This window comes from Castor canadensis, chromosome 3 (assembly GCF_047511655.1).
Source record: "Castor canadensis chromosome 3, mCasCan1.hap1v2, whole genome shotgun sequence".
Lineage (NCBI taxonomy): Eukaryota > Metazoa > Chordata > Mammalia > Rodentia > Castoridae > Castor > Castor canadensis.
The window spans coordinates 92,316,996-92,342,331 of NC_133388.1; the positions used below are offsets into that span (position 1 = coordinate 92,316,996).

At 37.8% G+C, this 25,336-nt stretch overlaps 1 pseudogene; it reads right to left on the reverse strand.

Annotated features, from left to right (window-relative positions):
- Nucleotides 1-17,643: 17,643 nt before the first annotated feature.
- On the reverse strand, nucleotides 17,644-24,585 carry LOC109681045 (dnaJ homolog subfamily A member 1-like; annotated as a pseudogene).
- Nucleotides 24,586-25,336: the final 751 nt, after the last annotated feature.

Below are 25,336 nucleotides of genomic sequence, written 5' to 3' on the forward strand. Positions count from 1 at the left end.
TCTGTAAATTGTAATACTTATATAAGGAAAGTGATGACAGACAGAATGGCTACCTTCTCAGTTTTACTCCAAACTGTTAATATATACCTTCTTCATGTTATACATTTTACATTATTTTCTCTTGATGTAGCAAGTGGCCTGAACCAGAGCCAGGAATTTTTATCTAGGGGTTCTAGTAACAGAATTTGGTGATCACGAAAGAACTGCTATCTTCATTTGGCAGCATTTGGATGAAAAACTCCCAGAATCATGGTGAGGCAAGCTAGTAAATAGGAAAAAAAAAACCATATAACTTTCAGACAACATGAGGCTTGGCTTTCCACAGTGTATTTCATGCTAAACCCTTTATCTCTATCCTTTAGAGTTGTAAATTGTAAAGATTATAAGACAAAGATCTGTGAAACCATTTTGCCTTGCCCTCATTTACCTCTCAGGTAAAAGCTCTTTGATTAAAACTTGAATATTGATTTCACATCAAGCATGTAACTAAAGTACATGAGGGCTAGCTTAAATGCATGCACAGAGTGAATCAAACCTGTCAATCACCCTAGCTCATCCCACAAAGACCACCCATATTTTTTCCACCATTTGCCCTTTAAATTTATAAAAGGCTCCTTAAAGTGAAGATCAGTGTGTGCACTTCTATTCCACCTGGCTGGGAGTCATCACTGCACTTGCTATTGTAACTTTCCCTCATTATTAATAAACTTTATTATATTTCTGCACCATTTTTGGATTCTTTCCATGCAGGACATAAATGCTAATGTGTCTTCTGACCAGAGTTTTCCAGAGACTACCCATCAAGTAACATTTTGGCAAAGCAAGCCTGGAGATAACTAGGAGGCAAACCACCATATTTCAAAATGCCATTTCTGCTGTCTGCTTCTTCCTTTGCCTCACCTTCTTACTATGATTGCCCATAGAAGGTAATTCCTCCATCCCCAACCAATACACCACACATGGGTCACAACTCAGTGGGAAGCTGAAGGGGAAGGAGACTGGGCTCCCTTCTTAGAACCCAGCTCTAGCCAATGGACTTGGGAGAAAGCAAGAAAACTTCACTCTCTATTCTCCCTCTCTTGGGAATTGAGTATAACTTTTCCATCATCTGCACTCTGCTCTGCTCTAGTCAGATCTACTGTTACTGCAGCAGAACTGACAGATTGATTAGCAGCTTTAACAAATGGTGAATCACTTCCCTCTTTGGATCTTTGAAGTGAGTGCAGCCCCCTCTTAGCTGCCTTGCCCATGAACTCCCAACTTCCCAGATGCCAGGCCCTCACTCCACTTTAGTTTGCTTTGGTTATTTGGCACATTTCTCTGATTTTATTTCACTGGGCACTATAAATCAAGAGACAGTATATGTAGTTGAGTTAGTACACAAAACTGAGCACTTTGCTTCAGGACCCCTCACACAGGTTTACACATGGCCCTTGAGAAAGCCAAAAGAAAAAAATGGTGCCAGCACCCAAGCCAGAGTGACAGATATCTGGCCATAGTCAAGGTCAATATTTAAGCACATGGAGACTGAACAAGACACTGCTGAATGAGCAGTGTGTCATCAAAGAAATCAAACAAAAATCTTGAATCCAATGAATATGAAAATATAACCTGCCAGAATCTGTAGAACACAGCAAAGGCCATACTAAGGGGAAAATTTATAGCTATAAGTGCCTACATTAACAAAACAGATAAATAAATAAATAATTTAATTATGACAGTAACTTCTAGAAAAACAAGAACAAACTAAACCCAAAACTAGCAGACAGAGAGAAATAATAAAGATCAGGGCTTAGATCAATGAGATTGGAACAAAAAAATCTATACAAAGAATCAATGAAACAAAAAGTTGATTCTTTGAAAAGATTAACAAGATCAACAAAACCTTAGCCAACATAGCAAGACAGAGGAGGGAAAAGACACTAATTAATAAAAACAAAGATGAAAAAAGGTACATAACCACAAATACTAATGAAATCAAAAGGATAATTAGAGAATACTTTCAAAATTTATATTCAAATAAACTGGAAAATCTAGAAGAAATGAATAAACATATAGATGCATATAACAAACAAAAATTGAACTAAGAAAATATTAACCACCTAAAGAAATCTATAATGAGCAGTGAGCTGAAGCAATAATAGAGTCTTCTTATGAAGAAAAGCCCAGGACCTGATGAATCCATAGCTAAATTCTATCAGACATTAAAAGAAGATTTAATACCACACTCTTCAAAGTTTTCCAGGAAATGAAAAGGGTCAGAGCACTACCAAACTCATTCTAGGAAGCCAATATTACACTTGTTCCAAAACCTAGTAAAGATGCAATAAAAAAGAGAATCACAGACCAACATCTTTAATGAACATAGACACAAAAATTTTCAACAAAGTACTGGAAAATTGAATTCAACAACATATCAAAAAAGATCATACACCATGACCAAGTCAGTTTCATTCCAGGGATGCAAAAATGGTTCAACCTATGCAAATTTGTAAATGTAATTCAGCATATAAGCAGAAGCAAGGGCAAAAATAGATGTAGAAAAAGCCTTTGACAAAATTCAGCACCCCTTCATGTTAAAAGCACTGAAGGATTTAAGAATAGAAAGAATGTTTCTCAACATAATAAAGGCTATATCCAACAAATGTATAGCCAACATTATGCTAAATGGAGAACAACTGAAACCATTCTCACTAAAGTCAGAAATGAGGCAAGAATGTCCACTTTCCCCACTGATATTCAATATAATTTTAGAATTCCTAACCAAAGCAATAAGATAAGAACAAGAAATAAAAGTCATTCTCATAAGGATGTAAGAAGTCAAACTATTCTAATGTGCAGATGGTATGATATTATACCTAAAAAATCCCAGATATTTCATTAAAAAAACTCCTGTAAATCATAAACTCCATTGGCAAAGTAGCAGGATATAATATTAATACACAGAAACCAGTAACCTTCCTATATACTAAAAATGAACAGATTGAGAAAGAAATCAGGGAAATAATCCCATTTAAAATAGCTTCAAAAAGAATCAAGTACTTTGGAATAAATTTAATGAAGGAAACCAGAGCTTTTCAATGAAAACTATGAGAAAGCCAGGAAGACATCAGAAGATGGAAAGATTTTCCATTTTCATGGAGTGGTATAATCAACATTATGGAATGGCCATACTCCCAAAAGCAATCTACATGTTCAATACAAATATTAAAATTCCAATGAAATTCTTCACAAATATAGAAAAATCAATCCTAAAATTCATATGGAAACACAAAACACCTTGAATAGCCAATGAAATGCTGAGGAAAAATTTCAATACTGAAGGTATCACAATTACTGACTTCAAGCTATACCAGAAAGCCATACCAATAAAAAACAGCATGGTATTGGCACAAAAACAGATATGAAGACCAATCAATTAGAGTATAAGAACCAGACACAAACCCACACAGCTACAGCCAACTGATCTTTGACAAACTAGCCTGAATCCCACAATGGAGAAATGACAGCTGCTTCAACAAATTTGGCTGGGAAAACTGGATACCCACATGTAGAAGACTGAAACTGGATTCCTGTCTCTCACCCTGTACCAATCTCAAAGAGGATTGATGACCTTAATATAAGGCCTGAAACTTTGAAACAATTACAGGAAGTAGTTATAAATACCCTGGAACATACAGGAAGAAGGAACAACTTCCTAAAAAGAACTTCAATGGCTTATCATCTCAGAGAAAGAATGAACAAATGGGACTGCATCAACCTAAAAGGCTTCTGCACAGCAAAAGAAGACTCACTAGACTTAAAATATTATCACAGAATGGAAGAAAATCTGCCAGCTATTCATCTGATAAGGGACTAATATCCAGAATCTGTGGGGAACCAAAAAATCTCAACCCTCAAAGAATCAACAGCCTATTGATGAAATAGGTACATGAATTGAATAGGGAATTTTCAAAGAAAAAGGTACATATGACTAATAAATACATGAAGAAATATTCAACTTCCCTGGCTATGGAAGAAATACAACTCAAAACTATACCAAGATTTCATCTCACCCCAGTTAGAATGGCCATCTTCAAGAGGAAAAATAACAAATGCTGGTGCAGATGTGGCAAAACAACAACCTTATACACTATTGGTGGGAATGCAAATTAGTACAATCACTTTGGAAAGCAGTATGGAGATTCCTCAAAAAACTAAAAATGAGTGGCTCAAAGTGTAAGCCCTGAGTTCAAGTCCCAGTACTGCACACACACACGCACACATAGAGGATAGACCTGGAGCGCATCATGTTAAGCAAAATAAGCCAGACTGAGAAAGACAAATACTCCACACTCCGCTCATATACAGGATCTAATCCTTAAAAACAAATGGCAGGAATGTAAAACCAGAACTTTTGGGGGGTAGGTACCAATGGGAGGGAAGAAGACAGAAGGTGAAAGGGGTGGTAAATATGGTTGAAGGACTTTATATACATGCATGAAATTAGAATAATGAAACCTGTTAAAATTATTTTCAAAAGAGGGGAGGGGGATGAGAAAGAGTAATAGGGAAGATAAATTTTATTAAAGTACATTGTGTGCATGTATGGAATTATCATAATGAAGCCCTTTTGCATAATTAATGTATGCTTATTAAAATATTTAAAAAGCCTAAAAATGAAACTGTCATATGATTCAGCAATACTGTTCCTGGGCATACATTCAAAGAAATGTTAGGTCACAATAGAATGGAGACACTTGTAAACCAATGTTTATCACAGCACAGTTCACAATAGCCAAGCTATGGAAACAACCCACATGCCCTACAACAAATGAGAGGATCAAGAAAATGTGGTATATATACACATGGAGTTTTATTTAGTCACAAGGAAGAATGACACTATGTAGTTTGAAGATGAATGAATGCAATTGGAGGACATTAAGTTAAGCAAAGTAAATCAGGTCCAGAAAGATAAAGGCTGCATGTTTTCTCTTATATGTGGAAGATAGATCAGCAAGATAAATGTGTACCCCAAAACAAACATGATCATATACAAACATATATGTAGGTCATGTTTATTATAGTGAAACTACACTATGGAACTCTGGTAAGGAGAAAAAGGAAAGGGAAATGATAGGGTGTCAACAATATAGTAATAACTAATATTTGTGAAAGTAGAGGATATAATAATATGTATTGAAAGCTGTTGAAAAATGGAGGGTGGGAGGGAAGGGAGAGTAATGGAAAGGATTGAACTGACCAAAGTATAGTATACTTCAAGTGGGAATACATTGAGAAAGGCTTTGACCATCAACTTAGAAATTAATAATGAAAGGCAGGACTATAAAATAGATATAATGTGTGTGGGGGGGAGTACTTACAGGAGGGGGAAGAAAGAAAATGAAAAGAAAGAGATGAAGATGAGTGAATATGGTTCATGAACTTCATATTCTTATGTGAAAGAGAACAATAAAACCTCTTGCAATTGATTCAAGTGGGGCAGGAGGGGGTCAAGGGGGAGAGATGGTAGGGGCAATCTAACTATAGCACAATGTAATCCTGTTGGAATTGTCACAATGAATACCCTTTACACAACAAATATATACTAATCAAACAAAACAAACATGAAACAAAAAATAAATGTGCTTTTTGAGTTTCTACTGTACAAAAAACAGTTTAAGATTACTTTTCTTTGAGGGTCTACTTTTAAAATAATGTTACTAAGAGTATTTATTATTAAAAATTTTTATCTAAATTCAAATTATTGCAAAAGATTTTTCAAAATGCACTTAGAAAGTTCTAAAAGCCTACCAAAAGTTTAAGTGAGTAATTAAGCTGGGTATCAACTCAAAATGGATCAAGGATCTAAATATCAGACTTGAAACTCTGAAGTTACTACAGGAAGGAGCAGGAAACACTCTGGAACTAATAGGTATAGGCAAGGACTTCCTCAGTATTACTCCAGCAGCCCAAAATCTCAGAGAAAGTATAGACAATTGGGACTTCATGAAATTAAAAAGCTTCTACACAACAAAAGAAATGGTCTCTAAACTGAAGAGAACACCCATAGAGTGGGAGAAAATATTTGCCAGCTATACATCAGACAAGGGACTGATAACCAGAATATATAGGGAACTTAAGAAACTAGACTCTCCTAAAATCAATGAACCAATTAAAAAATGCGCAACTGAACTTAATACAACTTTCTTAAAAGAAGAAATTCAAATGGCAAAAGAGCACATGAAAAAATGTTCACCATCTCTAGCCATAAAGGAAATGCAAATCAAAAGCACACTTAGATTCCACCTCACCCCTGTTAGAATAGCCATGATCAAAAATACCACAAACAACATGTGTTGGTGAGGATGTGGGGGAAAAGGAACCCTAACCCACTGCTGGTAGGAACGCAAGCTGGTGCAACCACTCTGGAAAAAAATTTGGAGACTCTTTAAAAATATAAACATAGACCTGCCATATGATCCAGCAATCCCACTCCTGGGGATATACACAAAGGATGCAACACAGGTTACTCCAGAGGCACCTGCACACCCATGTTCATTGCAGCGCTATTCACAATAGCCAAGTTATGGAAACAACCAAGATGCCCCACTATTGATGAATGGATCAAGAAAATGTGGTACTTGTACACAACGGAATTTTTCTCAGCCATGAAGAAGAACAAAATCTTATCATTTGGAGGTAAATGGATGGAACTAGAGAACGTTATTTTGAGCAAGGTCAGCCAAGCTCAGAAGACCAAAAATTGTATGTTCTCCCTCATATGCAGACTTTAGATCTGGGGTAAATGCAGCACTTGGTTAGACTGGGATCCCATGACTAGGGGAGAGCACATATTGGTGATATAGAAATAGACAGAAAACCCAAAACATGAATGTGTTTGATGTCCCCACTCCAGAAGAACTAATAAAGAAACCTTAAAGCTACAGAGGTTATCATGAGAAGGGGATCAGTAACCAGGGTAAAGATCAGTTAGAGATGAATCAACATGGGTCATTACCTGTGTACATGAAAGCAATGCTAGGAATTTTTCTGGATAGCTATCCTTAATTCAACTAGCAAAAACTAGTTTGTCTCTTCTTCAGCAAAACTAATGATAAAGACAGAACAGGACCTGCCTGGAACTAAGGAGGGAAGTGGGGGGAGAGTGGGGGGAGGAGGGCAAGGGGGAGAAGTGACCCAAACAGTGTATGTGAATAAAGGAGTAATTAAAAAAAAGTTTTTTCAAAATGCGACTTAGAAAGTTCTAAAAGCCTATCAAAAGTTTATGTATGTAATTAAGTTGGGTATAATTTAAAAATTGTCTAAAGAATTTTCTAAAGTCAAAATCTAAGGTCAAAATTTAGTTTACTGATGTAAAATTAGAACCTAATTTTCTATGTCTAAAGAAAATGTTTTTTTTTTAATCAAGATAACTGTCATGGATTTTTGATGCCATGAGTTGATTAAAAAAATATTTACCAATATAAGCAGGTAAAAAGATGTTTATTAGGACACAGAAAAACAACTGACAGCTGAGCACAGAGAATGCTGCTCAGATATAAGAGATTAAGCAAATTTATGTAAAACCCAATAGAGGTAAAGCAAAAGGGCACTTTCCTGTTGGGAGGGTGTGCAGATTGAAAAAGGAGTACTGCACTGGGGTTCCTGAGACCTCAAGCTCTTATTGGGGTATGTAGAAATAGAGATGAGAAGTCCTATGTGACTGGGTTTGGTGTCATTAACTCTAAGTGACTAATTCTGTTAGTTTGTGGGCTTCAGGGACTGCATTCATGTGAGTAAGACACTGTTGTATGTCTCAATACATTCTCTTACTGTTAGCCATTTGGACATGATTTCTTATCAACATGCAAGCCATAGTTCTCACTGTCAGGTTTCCTAACTCCATACTTAGTCCTCATCAAAAACTGCTTGTGTTCTCTTTTGATTTTTGTCAGCATTTGTTGACTACTAAGGAAACTGAGTTTAAACCAAATGAAATGTCTATTAAATGTTTTGTAGATGAACACTTCATAATTGTGTTTGAACAACTATTTTTAAGTGATTCTACTACAGCTATTGCCTTATATGTGTCTGTGACTAAAGATAGGTGGGACTATATACTTGTCTAAATCAAAATGTTGTATAAACATTTGTAAAGTTAAAAGTATGTAAGTTTAGTACATTCAAAATAAACAGCTGATGCCCTCCTTTATCTAAGATGCACGGTATCTAAATCTACTATATATAAAAATGGTCAGTAGGACTTTTGACATTTCTGCTACTTATGGTCAATGCAAAGAGGCCTGCCATATAGGAAGCCCAGGTATTTGGGATATGGACTATATTTATTTGTATTAGGCAGAAGAACATTGTTATAAAGATGAGATGCAATTGAGCCTTAGAAATAGGGGCTATTTGGAATTACTGACACTGCACTCCCTTACACATTAACTAGTGGAAAATCTAGGGTCTTGTTTTTTGTTAGTACTCTCATTTATTGTAGGTTTAAGCTATATTCTAACTGTGGTTGGCTCCTTCAAATTAGATATACTTGTGTTCTCCAAGTATGACAGCTTTCTAAAATGCAAAGATTTAAAAAGCATGGTAGCAAACTGGTGTCCTCCAAACTGATACTGTCATTGATACTAGCCTTTTGCAGGATTGTATGCAAGTGTTCTTAATTGTAATAAGGAAAGCTTAATGATGCTGCTTTAATGTTATCAATCATCATCATCCTAAAATGATGCACATAGAGGAAATAACTAGATTGTTATGTCAATTGCTGAATTATTCCTAAAAATTTTTTTTCATGGCTTTTTTGTTGTCATTGCAATTCTGATCCTTGTGAAGCATTTGCATTTCCATGGAATATGACTGACAAATATTTGTTTGTCAACTGAGTCAGACATTTTAAATATTGGCCTTATTTTATATTTTTCTTATAAAACTCTGTAATTGTTGTTGACATTCTATAGCATTTAAAAAATGCTGGATGTTATCTAGACTTAAAATTAGACTTAAAAATTGACTCCCAGTAAGCCCAGCCTAAGATCTTCCCCAAACCTCATTTTTGCTTAAATTTGGCCAAAAAGGTCTTATTCGCTCTGACTCCCACCTGACTTGTCTGTTATGCTGGTTCATCTCCTATTTGGACAGATCAGACCATCTAGAAGAAAGCTAATCCTGGCAATGAGGGAACAAAATGCCTAACTGGCAAAAACTTCTGAAGTGACTATTCAAAAAATAGTTTAAAAAAGGACTGTTCAGAAAAAAGGGCCTATTCTGTGGATCCAAATGGAGTCATTTATGCCACACCTTTAAAAAATAACTGAAGTCAGGATGTTTAAAAAAAGGGATTCTTGTGCATGTGTGGCTATCTTGTATTACAGCTTTCTAGGCTTCTGGAGGAAGGTCAGCTCATATCTTTGGTCAAGGACTTCTGCTTAAGCAGAGGCAAAACAACTGTTCCTACTGGCTCTAGACATCTCCTTTTAATAGTTCATGCTCATGTAGTTATTTAACTCCCTGTTGCATTCTGCTTTGTAATAGTGTTTAACTTCTGCTTAGAGACACTGGGAGTCTTGTGTTTGTGTGGGACTGCATCTTATTGATATGTACTTCTAATTGGACTGGCAACTTCACCCTAGTACACTTGACGCCAATGTAGATATTGCCCCACACAATCTTTCCTTAACTGCCTCAATTGCAGTAGCAGTCTGGACAAAAAGAGCTGTTTAATTCATTCCTCTCCCATTTGGGTTAGGGATAGCTACAGGCAGGTACCTGTGGGATGTTAGAAATCCTGTTCCCAAACATTGATTAAAGAAACATGCAGGAGTCAAAAAGAAAAGTTTTACTTCTTCAAGAGGGTGCAGCCACACCCCAAAGTCTGATTGGAGAACACACTGAGACTAGGGTCAGCTCAGTTTTTATCTCTCTGTCCCTCACCCTGATGGATGGGTTTGGGATTCACAATCTTTGTGATTGGTTTCTTAGAAAAGGGGGCATATGGTGTAAGGGGGACCTTGAAGCAGGGAAAACAAGAAAATTCTTTTGGGCAAAATCCATCTTTAAGTGAGCAGTTTGAGATTAGGACATCTGCTGATAAACAGCTTTTTGTTTGAATGCCTGAACCTTTCAAGGTCAAGTAATGTTTCACAAAACATGTAGTCAGCAATTTGGGGAGGTTAACTGGCATCTACAGTGTTAGTTTCACATTAACTCTTTTGACAGGAAACACATAACTTTAGTTAATTCTCATGAGGGTTGACCGTGGCAGGAAGTCAGGGAGGGGTAAGGGAGATAATGATAGACAATGAGGAAGATAATGAGTGCAACAGTGAAAAAACAAACAAAAAAAACAGATTTGAGGAATTTCAAGTATTACATAGGATAAGACCAGAGAAGGGTCACCTTGCTCCAAGGTTAAAATGACCAATGAAATAATATGTGACCGTGTATGGGAGAAACTGTATCCCCCATTTCTGTAAACTTCTCTAAATTGTCTATAAGGAAAGCCCCCTTTGTTCTTAGGGCTAAGCCTTTGGATGGTGCCCCATCTCTCTGTCTGAGCCATCCTACAACACGTCTGGGCACTTGTCTGGGATTTGGAGCAGTGTTTTCACCTTCTTGTTGCTGGCTCATCATCCCTGGCCTGCCAGGAAGGGTACCCCTGATAGGCACCACAAAAAGTGTTAATCAGAGGAGAGGGAGCTTCTCTCTCCCTGTGAACTGAGGAAACAAGTTTTGGTTGCACAAAGGAACCTAGAAAGACTTGGGAAACAACTTGTTAAGAGTTGGTAAGATCCTGGGTTCAAATTTAGTCATGCCTTAGGAGGCAGAAGGGGAGTCTGATCAATTTCCAGCAGAAATACCTGAATCAATACCACCTTTTGGGGTGAAACCATGTCTCTCAGGTTCAAGGAGATGGATGGGAGTACTGTGCTGCGTGAGAGTGTGTGAAATTGGGAGTCTGAGATGAAGCCCAGCTATGAAGCATGTGTGGCATCCCAATCTGCAGGTCTGTGGCAAACTCATGAGGTGTAGGGTGAGCCTTAACAGGGCCTTTGGTCCAAGGTTTATGAGGATGCACTACTGCGAGAGATGCTTAAATCCCCACAAGTAGAGCAACTGGAAATGGCCAAAGCAAGTGGTGTTATTTGCTTTCCCCTGTGTGCCAGAAAGGAGGACCCCTCATCCCTTTTGTTTCTGTCTCTGTCTGCACATTTGGCAACAGGAGGAATGGGAGGAGGTCAGAAGAAGAGCACCACCCCCCACCAGGGTGTATGCTTAAGAACTATAAAAAGGGATGTAATGCAGATTACAGAGTCAAGCTCACTCCTGACAAGCTTAGGACCTTCTGTGAAAGAGACTGGCCTGCTTTTGTTGTAGGATGGCCCTCAGAGAGGTCATTAGATAAGGTCATGGTAAATAGAGCTTTTGAAGTGGCTGTCAGGGACTCTGGACACCCAGATCACTTTCTTATGTTGACTGTTGGCAGGATTCAGTCCTCAGTAGGCCCATATGGCTAAAGCTCCACCTAGAAGAAACATGTAGTGTTGTGGTAGCCAGGGTGGCAGCAACTTCCAAGTGCAGGGGAAAATGTAAAAAGCCAGAGAAATCCACATTAGTAGGGGACCCAAAGGAGACCCCATAACCTAATGTGGCACTATACCCCTTCCTTCACTGAAAAGCCTCAGTCTCTGATTGATGTAATGCAGTCCATGATCCAAATTCATAAACCCACCTGGACAGACTGCTGACAGCTTCTTCTGACTCTAAATACAATCTTGGAAAGCATGAAGTAAGGCATGAGTTCCTCTACCTTCCTGATTGCTCTGTGGCCTTGATGGGCAGAGACTTGTGCAAACTAAGGGTACAGATAACTTTTGACTGTGATGGTATAGAAGCCTTAAAACTGAGAGGGCCTGAGGCCAAAATTCAAACTCCCACACTTGTGCAGCAGGAAGAATGGTAAGTCTGTGCCTTAAAGAGAGATTCCTGAGATGCCTGAGCTTCCCTTTAAGATTCCAGGAGTATGAGCTGAGGACAACCTCTGCCCCCCTCCCCAGACTGGCTTGAAACATACCTCCAGTAGTGGTAGAATTAAAGCCGGGAGCCATTCCTTTTAGCCAGAGGTAATACTACATTCCTTGCAAGGCCTAAATTGGTAGCAAAAAGCATCTTGACAGACTCCTAAAGTGTGGGATCCTTTGGCCTTATCATTATCCCTGGAACACTCCCTTACTGCCTGTCCAAAACCCAGGGACTGAAGACTTTAGGCAAGTTTAGGAACTTTGAGTAGTCAACTCAGCAACTGTTACTTTACACATTTTTGGACCTTATCCCAGCTGAGGCAAAGTTCTTTTCCTGCCTGGACCTAAAGGATACATTTTTTTTGCATCTGCCTGGACCCACAGAGCCAACCCAATTTTGCCTTCCAATGGGAAAGTTCTAGTACTGGAGAAGAGGGACAATTGACTTGGAATCAGTTGCCACAAGGCTTCAAAAACTCTCCCACTATCTTTGGAACTGCCTTGGCATCCAACATAAAGGCTTTATAGGTCGACTAGTGTGGCTACACACTCCTCCAGTATGTAGATGACCTTCTGTTGGCTGGACCAACTCAGGAGGATTGTGTGGAAAGAACTCGCCTCCTTCTCTCCCTTTTGTGAAAGGCAGGATAGGATATAAGGTTTCCTGCATAAAAGCTCACATTTGCCAGCATACTGTCAAAGACCTTGGGTTTCACCTGTCACAGGACAACATAGACTGGGCCCTGAGAGGAAACAGCCTGTCTGTTCCATTCCAGTTCCCAAAACCCATTGACAGATTACAGAATTTCTAGGGGCTGTAGGTTTCTGCCAGATCTGGATCCCTAATCACTCTGTTGGCTAAACCCCTTTATGAAGCCACAAAGTGGGTAGAATGGGAACCCATGGTATGGGGAAATGAGCAAGAAAAGACCTTTAAAAAAGATTATGAGGGTACTCACAAATACCCCCATTCTAAGTTTGGCCAGATATGATGAAACCCTTCTTCCTATATGTACATGAGAGACTGGGGATAGTTGTAGGAGTCTTGATCCAACTGCTAGGTTCCTGGAACTGCCCAGTGGCCTATTGATCAAAACAATTTGATACAGTTTCCTGGGGCTGGCCACCCTGCCTGCGTGCCCTGGTGGCCACTGTTGTCTTGTTGCCTGAAGCAGACAAACTTACTTTGTGACAAGAACTCACAGTCTGAGTTCCCCACTCTGTTTTGACTCTTATGGGATATAAAGGAAATTATTGGCTGACAAACTCCTGGATGGTTAGATATCAAAGCATGTTATATAAAAACGTCCATATCTGACTAGAGGTTGTTAAAACTCTAAACCCAGCAACCCTACTGCAGATTGTTTCAGACTCCTCAGAGCATGACTGTTTAGAGGTTATGGATGTAGCATCTGGACATTGAGTATTTCACAGATGGCAGCAGCTTTCTCTGGGATGGCACACATTTTCCCAGATATGCAGTTGTGACTCTGGACACTGTCATTGAAGCAAATCTGTTTTGGTTGGGACCTCTGCACAAAAGGCTGACCTCATTGCTCTCATATGGGCCCTTCAGCTCACTGCAGGAGTGTGGACAAGTATCTGAATGGACTTTAAATGTGTCTTTACTACCATTCATGTCTATGGATCCCTATATAAAGAAAAGGGGATCAATAACTTGTGAGGAAAAAAATGTTAAGTATGGACAATTAATTTGGAATTGCTAGAAGCTATATGGATCCTTAAATGAGTAGTGGTCATGCACTGCCAAGAACACCAGAAGTGGGAGACAATAGCTGTTTTGGGAAACCAAAAAGCTGATAGGGAAGCCAAGTGAGCAGCCCTCACAGGAGGACAAACCTCAGCCTCACTGATGGATGCTTTTATCTGAATGGGACTACCAACACAACACAAGAACAGGCTTGGTTTAAGACTGAGAAGGAAAACTTTCTACTGGGAAGATGATGGAAATTTGCCAATGGCTTTATTGTAATTCCAGAATCACTGGCTCCCAGATTTGTCAAGCAGTTCTTTGAAGGAACTCACCCAGGGTGGACAATTCTAGGGATCATCTTGGCCCAGCATTTTCATGTCTCCCAGCCCTCCAGCATAAGTAAGACACTATGTGAAAAGTTCAGGCTGTGTCTCATAAACAATCCCTGACAATGGCCAAGAGTGCAACTTGAAGTGCTCCTTTTGAAAACCTGGTTGTAGACTTCACCGAGATGCCATGGGCAGAGAATGTAAATATTTGCTTGTGTTTGTCTGTACCTTCTCAGGATGGGTAGAAACCTTCCCTACTCAGACTGAGAAAGCTTAAGAAGTGGCCAGGTAGTTTTAAAGAAAATCATCCCTCTGTTTGAAATACCCGTGTCTATCAGATCAGACAATGGGCCAGCGTATATGGCTGAGATGGTACAGTTGGTGGCTAAGGGCTTAGGAATAACTTGGAAGCTGCACACAACCTACTGCCCTCAGAGTTCAGGGAAAGTAGAACAAATGAACAGGACTCTGAAATTGCAATTGGGAAAACTATGCCAGGACACCCATCTACAATGGGATCAGTTACTGCCCATAGCCTTGCTCAGGATTAGGTCTAGCCCAACCAAGCAGATGGGTCTTTCCCCTTTTGAAATTCTTTTTTGGGTGCCACCCCCTTTAGTCAAGGGCCTGTGAGGGGACCTGAAGGAAATGGGTGACCTCACCCTAAGACAGCAGATACCAGCCCTCAGATCGACTCTTTCAAAAATCAATGGGTAAGAGAGAGAATCCCTGTTAGCCTGACAACTCCTACACACCCTTGTAAACAAGAGGATGCTATTTGGTGAAAGGAATGGAATGTTCAACTGCTAAAGCCCCACTGGAGGGGTCTTTTTGTTGTTTTATTCCCCTCACTGCAGTTAAGGTAGCAGAGATCATTCCCTGGATCCACCACATCTGACTGAAATCAGCTTCCCTAGAGTAGGGCTGCATCCCTGACCCAGCCTCATTATGCAAGATCACTCTCCAGAATGCCCATGCCCTTCCCCAGCAGGACCTTGCTTCCTAGAAGACAATAGGAGACCATGAATGAGAAGAAGTCTGCCCTGTTCTAGTCACTCCAGAAGCTGACTGGTCTATGCATGGAGGAAGTTTGAGGAGTTATCTGTCTTACATTTGAGAATAGGTCCCTTCCATGTTTTTTCCTTGCTAATCTTGGTCAGCTAATCTTGGCCAGCCCTGGGGACCTCCCAGGCCTAGGTAGTACATGCACACTACCCAAGCAAGAAGTGTTGTTATGAAAACTATGGTTTTCCATATTCTTATATGGAAAAACCATACACAACCAGACAGAGTTGTTTGGTAATGCCCCTACCACCACACTCCCTAATCAGAGTGCTCTCATTATGGTCAGTATATCTGTTTTAATCCCATCTATCACCCTTGGGAGCAATGGCTAGAGGTCTGAAGCTTTACCAGAACTTGGGAGCTTATTAGCTGGACCAGGTTTTCATCCCCAAAAGGCAAATTGAATCTATATACTTTGATGTGTGCTTTGTAATAGCTAAAAACACCCTTTATCGACCTCAGGATATTGAAAACACCTGCAGAGGCCTAGCCTAGGAGAAAACTTATATGTCATCTGATAATATGTAGACAGCAATTTGGGGAAGTTAGCTGGCTTCTACACAGTGATAGTTTCACATTAATTCCTTTGACAAGAAAGGCCTAACTTTAGTTGATTCTCACAAGGAGGAGTGACTGTGGCAGGAAGTCAGGGAGGGGAAAGGGAGATAATGAGAGACAATGAGGAAGAAAATGAGAGATAACAAGTACAACAGTGAAACAAACAAAGAAAAAAATTGGATTTGAGGAATTTCAAGTAGCACCTGGATTGAGACCAGAGAAAGGTCACCTCACCCCAGAGGTTAAAATAGCTAATAAAATAATATGTGACTGTGTATGGGACAAAATGTACCCCCCATCTCTGTAACCTGCTCTAAATGGTATATAATAACAAGTATTCTAAAAAGAGAATAAGTATTTGGAAATAAATATTTTACTGAAGAATTTTTGTCTAATATAGGTCCAAATTATGGCTTTTTTATTTAAAAGCAATATAGTTTTTTGAGATGATTAAGAATATTTATCCACCAATTCAAAATACTCAAGAATGTATAATTTATACAATGCCAACTCATTTAAAATTTGAGTTGGAAAATAGTCACCATCTATTTTAGTTATCAGTCAGTTAGAAATAAACCTCTGTTTTGCTTAAAGGCCTGTTACTACAGGCTATTATAAGTACAGTTAAATACTACAGCCTACCAAGCCTGTTAATGAAATGTGTTCATTTATTTGACTTGATACAAATAGTCTGGCTAGGAGAGAATTTCCTTCTCTTTTCCTGCAGTAGGAGAGCTGCTTAGACATTTCTTATATTAGATTATTAGAAAAGTATTTCTTTCAAAAAATAATTTCAAAATAACAAATTTGGTTTTGGAATATTCAAAAGCAAAAATCTACAAATTTGATTATATATTTAATGTAAGCATAAACTAAGTTTTAAATCAAGCTTATAATGTATAATTGTTAAAATATATTGTGAAAAATTCTTAAATCAAGAAATCTAACTTTGTCTTGTCTTTCTTTCTATATCAACACCTAAAATAGGCTGAAAGAAATAGCAAGAGTAAGATGGCATATTTGAAGCTTCTTCCATGCAAATCCATAAATAAGAAGTGTCAGGGGAAAAAAAGAAGAAGTGTCAGGATAACAAAGGAAAGTCTAACTTCTGAAAATAGAGAGAATGGACATAAGGAATTATGAAAGATGTGACATGCTAAAAGCATGGAGAGAAAAAAAGACTATGCTGAGAAAAGTAAGAAGTAGTCTGTTAACTCTAACCCTGGCTCCTTATGGGGGAAGAGAAACCAAGCTACTCTCACAAAGTAAGCCAAGGAGCCCTGGTAAAAACAGCCTGGAAGTTTCAGTCACAGGAGAGTCCATGGTTCTCACAAACTTGAAATTCAGTGGCGGGGGGATTTGGTTGTGAGAGTGACTTCTGTGTTGTAGGTCAGCATTGGAAAAGAAATCTATTTTAATGCTCCCCACATCTTTAAGTATGATAGCCAGGTATCATCTTGAGAGGAGATCTATTGTTTGAGACTGAGCTACTCTGGGGACCTGAAGATAAGGAACAATTGTAGCCTGGAGACAACCTGCCATGATATTTGTGTGGTAGACAACCATAAGAGGCAGTCATGAGGGGGAGATGGTACATAATTGATCTGAGAAAATTAAAGAGTAGACAGCTCAGGCTATGAAGGAGGCAGCTATCAGTGGCCCTAGTATTTCAGTCTAAACTTGTCCATGTACACAGTGGAATCAATTACAAGTATGGCCTAACATGTGCTAGGGGAAATTTTTAAAAGTAGTTTTTACAGGTATTAAAACTTCACCTTGCACACTAAAGTCATCATACATACAGGGCAAAGTCAGAGCTTTTATATTTGGTTTATTCATTTGACTTTTAAAATACTGTTATAATTGAATGTTAACACTAAAACAATAGCAACAAGTAAGCTTATGATGATTATAGTGCTTCACTCATTCATTACTGCATATAACATGTCAGCATTGAGTGTTATTCACTGACCCCTTGAAGAGGTTTGATACTGAGCACTACATCTGGATGATATTCATCATACTCATAAGCATCTTCATTATAATGGTGCCATCTTTCCTGATTTGGATCAAAGTCTACCAGTTCTACTTCATCCATTTAATCAGTCTCTTCTGCTTCCTTCCTCTGAGGAAGGAGTTTTTCTAGCAAAGAAAGTTTATCAGAAGGGAGAAAGCCATTTTCAGGAGAGTTTATGTTAAACTCAATGATTAGGCATCTCTTTTCATATGGTCAATGATAAATTGGCATGTCTTTATTTAGTACACATTTGATATCTCCATGCTTAACAATCTGACCTGGATAAGAGGTAATGACCATGGTTTGGTTGTCAAGAGAGGATATTGACTTTTAGAAGCCACGCAGTGCTTCAATCTACTGTATTTCCATACACATGAAAAGGTCTTCTTCTTGTCAAATAAAAATAGCATGGTCCTTCTGATCTACTACAATAATATCTCCTGGATCCAGCCCTGCTTCTTGGTATCCTTCACATGGTATGTTACCTTCTGGCCATCTTTCATACCTTTGTCAATATGAACTTCAAAAATCTTCTCTCAAACAATCTTCTTCCATTGCAGTTATCTATCTTTAGGACTGATCCATTCTCCATGGCCCTGGCATTCCATGCACACAGACTGAAATTGCTGAACTATTCCAGGTCTTATCTGATGAATTCTTATTTGCTTTCCAGTACCTCAGCAGTTGGGACAGCACTCCACTGCCCCTTTCTTACTGCCCTGGCCTTCACATTTGTTACTAATCACATTCATTTGGAAAGCCAGTTTTCTTGTTGCACTGTTATATAAGTCTAGGGTTATAAAGAGTTGATGCACATTTTACCTCTCCTCCCTCCCCCTGCAAAAAACATATCAAAGATGTCCATGGGGGAGCCAAAACCACCACCTACTCTACCTCCTTAAATGCCTGTTCTCCTTTTGTCATATAATTCCCTTTTCTTGGCATCAGAGAGAAATTCATAAACTTGAGAAATCTGTTTAAACTTTTCTCCTCCATTTGGTTTCTTATAGGGGTCACACTCCAAGGCCAGTTTCCAGTAAGCCTTTTCCCATTCTTCCTGGTTGGCAATGAGTTTGACTCCCAAAATATGACATAAGTGGCTTCTTTCCGTTTTCTACAGCCAGTGAGTGAACTGGGCCTGTAGGGGAGTGGTAATGAGCACCTAGCTGTGTGCAACTTGGGCAGCCTCTCCCTCTGCCTCACACTGAGCACTCTGGAAAGTTCCCATGGTATGGCTTTGTGTCTGGATCTTCTATTTTATTCCATTTGTCTTCATGTCTGCTTTTATGGCAGTACCATACTATTTTAATAATAATATACTTAATAATATATTAATAATTAATAATTAATTTAATAATAGTATAGTTCAAAGTCAGGTATTGTGGTACTTCCAGCTTTGCTTTTTTGGTTCATAGTTGCTTTGACTATTTGAGATCTTTAGTTTCTTCATATAAACTTTAGGACTGACTTTTCTACCTTGATGAAGAATGTCATTGGAATGTTGCTAGAGATTGCATTGAACATATAGATTGCTTTCAGTAGTATAGCCATTGTCACAGTATTGATTCTGCCAATCCATTAGCATGGGATGATTTCTGTCTTCAGTGATTTGTACTTTTCATTGTATAGATAATTCACCTCCTTTGTTAAATCTATTCCAAGGCATTTTAACGTTTTGAAGCTATTGTGAATGGGGTCATTTTTGTGATTTCTTTTTCAGATTATTCATTGTGGATAGAAATGCTACTAATTTTTGTTTATTGATTTTGCATCCTGGTACATTACTGAATGTGTTTATGAGAGCTAAGAGTTTTATGGTTGAGTTTTTAGGGTGTTTCAGGTATAAGATCATCTCATCTGCAAATAGGGACTATTTGACTTCTTCCTTCCCTATTTGAATCTCTTGTACCTTTGTATTCCTTTCTCTTCTCTTATTTCTCTGGCTAAGAATTCCAGTATATGTTGAATTAGAGTGGGGAGAGTGGACAACTTTGCCTCATTCCTGACTTTAGAGGAAATGGTTTTGGTTTTTCCTCATTTAGTATGATGTTGGCTCTATGTTTGTCATATATAGCCTTTATAATGTTAAGGAATGTGCCCTCCATTCCTAGCTTTTGAGAGCTTTTATCATGAAAAGATATTAAATTTTGTTGAAGGCATTTTCTGCATCTATTGATATCATGATGTGATTTTTTTTGTCCTTGATTCTGTTAATGTGTTTTGTATATTGATTTGTGCATGTGTTATCATCTTTGCATCCCTGAAACTAAACCTCTTTTATTATGGTGTATATTCCTTTTAAAACACTCTTGGATTCTTTTAGTGAGTATTTTTTGAGGATTTTCATATCTATGTTCATCAGAGACTTTGGCCTATAATTTCTTTTTTTGAAGAAAAAAGAAATTTGGCATTAGGGTAATACTGCCTTTATAGAATGAGTTTGAGAGTATTCCTTCCTTCTGTACTTGATGAAATAATTTGAAGAGCTAACATCAATTCCAAGCAGATTAAAGATCTTAATGTAAGATCTGAAACTGTGAAATTGCTTCAGGAAAAGTTTGGGAACATACTGGACCACATAGGCATATGAAATAACTTTATGAATACAATCAGGAGCCCATCCCCTGATGCCAGAGGAAGGATTTACATTTACCATTGTAAAACTTACATACTATGTCTAAGATAATTACTAATACTTGACATATTTAGACAGTTTATGACTTATTTTAAATATAGATTCTAAAAATTGTAGGTTTTCTAAATTCCAGAAATAAAGAAAAGCAAGTGATAAGTGGCATCATCAAAGTACGATAATCCATTTCTTTGGTTGTGCAGAAGCTTTTTAATTTCATTAGTCCTATTTGTCAATCCATTCTCTTAGTGCTAAGTCCATTGAGTCCTACTTAGGAAGTCATTGCTTATGCCTATTAATTCCAGTATATTCTCTGCTCTTTCCAGTACTACCTTCAAGATTTCAGGTCTTTTATTAAGGTCCTTAGTTCACTTTGAATTGATACTTGTGCAGGATCACAAACCAAAGAAATGGTTTCTAAAGAATGGGAGAAAATCTTTGCCAGTGATACATCAGATAAGGGACTGATAACCAGAATATACAGGGAGCTCAAAAAACTAAACTTCCAAAAATCAATGACTCAATGAAGAAATGGGCAAATGAACTGAACAGAGCCTTTTCAAAGAAAGAAGGGTAAATGGCTAAAAAACACATGACAAAATGCTCACTATCCCTGGCTATAGAGGAAATGCAAATCAAAACCACATTAAGATTCCACCTCACTCTTGTTAGAATGGTTACCAGCAAGAACACAAACAACAAATGTTGGTTAGGATGTGGGGAAAAGTAACCCTTGTACACTGCTGATGGGAATGTAAGCTAGTATAGCCACTATGGAAAACAGTAAGAAGACTTCTTTAAAAAAACTAAAAATAGACATGTGTTATGATCTAGCAATGTCACTCCTAGGGATTTACCCAAGGGAATGTGAGTCAGCGCACAACAAAGGCACCTTCACACCCATATTTTTTGCAGCATTATTCACAATAGCTAATGTATTGAAACAGCCAAGATGCCTCACTACTGACAAATGGATTAAGACAATGTGGTATTTATATACAATGGAATTTTACTCAGCCAGAAAGAAGAATGAAATTTTGTCATTTGCAGGTAAATGGATGGAACTGGAGAACATCATCTTAAGTGAAGCTAGCCAGGCTTAGAAGGCCAAAAGTGTCATGGTCTCGCTCATATGTGAAATAAAGCCCTAAAACAAATGTAGCAATATTATGGGACACTGGTCACACTAAGAGGAGGTCACACATGGGAGAATAAAGCAAGAGAAGGAAACTAAGAACTTGAATGTGGTTGATGTGCTTTCTGTACAGGAATGAATATAGAAATCTTAAACTGGGACTACCATGGGAAGGGGACAAAGGACAAGTCCAGAAGACTAGAGGAGATGAGCCAGCTGGGTTTGGTAATACATATATACATGGAAATATCTCAAGGAAACTCCCTGTGAAGCTATCTCTATCTCAAAGCAGCAAAAACATCATTTTTTGCTTTTTATCTTTTATCGTTTTTTCTTCTACAAAATCTGAGAAAAGGAGGGTGGAACAGGTCCTGCAGTGAGTGGGGAGGTGGCACTATTGTGGAGTAGGTGGTGGGGAAAAGAGATAGGAGGATGAACATGGTGCAAAAAATGTGTACACATATATGTAAATGCGAAAATGATACCTGCTGAAACTGTTTCAGGAATGGGGGGAGGGAGGATACAGAAGAACAGTGGAGGGGCTGAATTCAAGTATGATAAATTTGCTACATTGTAAGAAATTTTGTAAATGCCACAGTGTGCCCCCACTCAGCACAACAATAAAGGGAAAAAAATAAATGACCTTATGGAGATATACCTAAAAAATAAAAATAAAAAAGTAAGATAATCCATATGTTTTATAACTTTCAGTAAAAAATAAAAAATCATAAAAGTTCACTGGAGAACAGAAAAGAAGTCATAATTAAGTTCAAAAATAAATTCTTGTCCTAAGGTAGACAGTCCAATATGGTCAATATGGTATTTCTCCCTAAAGTAATATATAAGGTTATTATAATTATTCAATACTCATTTTATTTGGTAAAATCATTCTACATTATATAAATGAATCAACAAAAAACACACATCAAGATAGTGTTAGTGTTGGCCAAGCCATAAGGCCCACCTCTGGGCTCCATACTTGTTCACATTAAGAGGAAACTACATGTTTTATATATATAATATGTATATATATAAAGTATATTATATATATAAATATATGTTTGTGTATAAAATGATAGATATCTTCAATATAGTTAGATATCATGAATACATTTGCAATTTACAGTCTTGGCTGAAACTAGGGAGAGAAAATTTCTCAATCAGTGCCCTCCTTACTCAGAGAAGTGTGACAATTTATAGAAAAGATGAAACCAAAATCAGGAATCACACATGTGGAGATAACTCCTTTTTTTGTGGCATCAGGGCTTCTATTGGTAGCCCATCCTACAAGCAGCATGGAATTTCCTGGAGAAATCCTTTTCTGGATTCTGTTTACAATAGTTTGAGAAAGAAATGTAGTGAAGTTCATTTATAGAAATAAACATAAAATGTAACATTAATTGTAAAAGTTTCACACTGAATTAAGCTCTAAGACAATATGCTAAGTAAAAGAAGTGACCATCAATAGATTATTTATTATAAGATTGAATTTACATGACAATCTATAAAATGCAAGCTGTAAGAACTAAAACCAGATCACCATTGTTAGAGACAGGGATGTGAAAGAAGTTTGTTCAAAGTGGCACCAGTGAAATTTTGGGGCTGATGAATCTCTTCTATAGCACAATTATGATAGTTATCTGACAACATGTATTTGTCACACCTTAAAACTGTATACCTAGGAGAGTAACTTTTTCTGTATGTATATCATACTATAAAAATATCAAAAAGTGTGATAATGGGACTAAGAATTTATTGCTGTATTCTCTAAAATGTCAGACTGTCTTTTCTACTTTTAATTCTGACTATTTGTAAATAGAATCATAAGAGTAGTATCAAGCTTACAGTCTCCAAAGTCTTTTTTATTACTTCCTCTTAATTTAGCCCTGGGACCCACCTAAGGACAGTTTACAGAATAAACACAAAGCCCAGCAGAGACAAGGGTAACTCTAATATGCATATGCTTCTGTTGGAAGAAGAAAATTTGGGATTTGTTTCCAAATTTATCTCTAGAAGGCAGTTCTAACCCCTGTCTGAGATTTACAGCTGTATCCCCCCAGACTACTTTGAAACAGCAAAAGTATAAAATGATGAGCTTCTAAACTCAGGTTTTTCACTAAATTTTCAATAATTTAGAAAGCATGTCATACACAAAGAATCAGAGTAAATAAGTGATGGTAGGAGGGCAAAACTTGTAGTTACCAGAACTATCAGCATAAGAGTTTCTCATTGTATGTTGATAGAAGGCGACATGTTGGGAGAGGGATAGAATAATTCCTCCAAATAATGACAGTTCATAAATTTCACACTACAAAGGAAGCACTAGAGATTAGCTTATTTATTTATTCATTTATTTTTGTTGGTGGGAATTGAACCCAGAATCTTATACATGTTGAATATATACTCTATTGATAGGTAGAAGTTAGACATGAATGATGGTGATAATATGCAAAGGGAACCTAAAATGAAAGATACTTCAAGGCCTCCAGTCCTTGAAGGGGAAAAATGATAAGTAACCTAGACATAACTGGTGGCCACAAGAATAAGAGGTCCTGAGGAAGAGATCACAGGATTTCTGAGAGAAAATATTCCAATTAATCTTTCCAATTCATAGGTGACCAGCCTCTGTTAAGACCAAATAGCCTACTGAGGACATGGGATGGCACAAGATAAACATCTTTAAGTCCACTTAAAAATGAAAGAAAGGCTTTCTTCAAAGCTAAGGTGGTTCCACAACAAACAGTCCCTGGAACAACAGATCTTCCACTTAATATGGTCCTAGGTCTATAAGCCATACTCTGAGGAGCAGATTGATACAGTAATCATTTGTGTATTGTAATCCTGTAAACATCCCTTAGCATTGTTACCTTAACCATAACATCTGCCCTGTGGACTGGCCCTAGGGAGGCATTTAAACTCCATGCTCCTTACACTTCAATACAAACATGTGCCTGGTGAAAATAATTGTCATTCTTGCCCTAGAGATGAGTGGCTTACAGACTATTGAAAGTGTAATCTTTTCCTAATAAACTTTATTATCACTTTCACTTTGTTTTTTTCCTCTTACTTGAATTACTCTGCTATCTGATATAGGAGTCAAGATAGCTGCATTGACCATGTGATAACACTACCACTAATCTTCAGAGGTCATTTTAAGTTATGATTTCGAGAAGGGAAGGTGACTCTTTGGAGGAAAATATCAAGTAACTTGAAGCCTTTTCCAGATTACATAGACATAATTTAGAAATAGTTTGAGCTGGATGCCAGTGGTTCATTCCTGTAATCCTAGCTACTCAGGAGGATCATGGTTTGAAGCCATCTGTGCAAACAGATGATATCCTACCTCAAAAAAGCCCTTCACAAAAAAGGGCTGGTGGATGGCTCAAGGTATAGGCCCTGAGTTCAAATCTCAGCGCTGCAAGGAAAGAAATAGTTTGTATCATAGTTGGGCAACAAATTTTCAAATGTATTAGCTAATCAGTAATATCCTCATAAAAATGAGAGTATGTAAACTTTTAAATCATATCCAAGATACATGCTCCAAGAAGAGGTATCTCTAGTTAGGTATAATTCAACTTGCATGAAATGTGTAATGTGTTATTGTTGCTCATCATGAGGCAACTAAGGCTGAGGTGAGGTGGTCTATGCAGAAAATAGCCTACCTAAATGTGCGTGCTCTAGTATTAAATGTTTATATTTCCTCTGGAAGGTTGTTTTGGATAGCTATCATTTATAATATAGAAAAATCTTAGATTCTTTGTGGATGTTTGCTGAAGTTGAAGTGAGAATCTCTTTCCGTAAGCAGTTTCTGCAAATTTCCTTTCACCTTTCATTCATTTATAGAACTAGTTACTAGATTACAAAGAAGA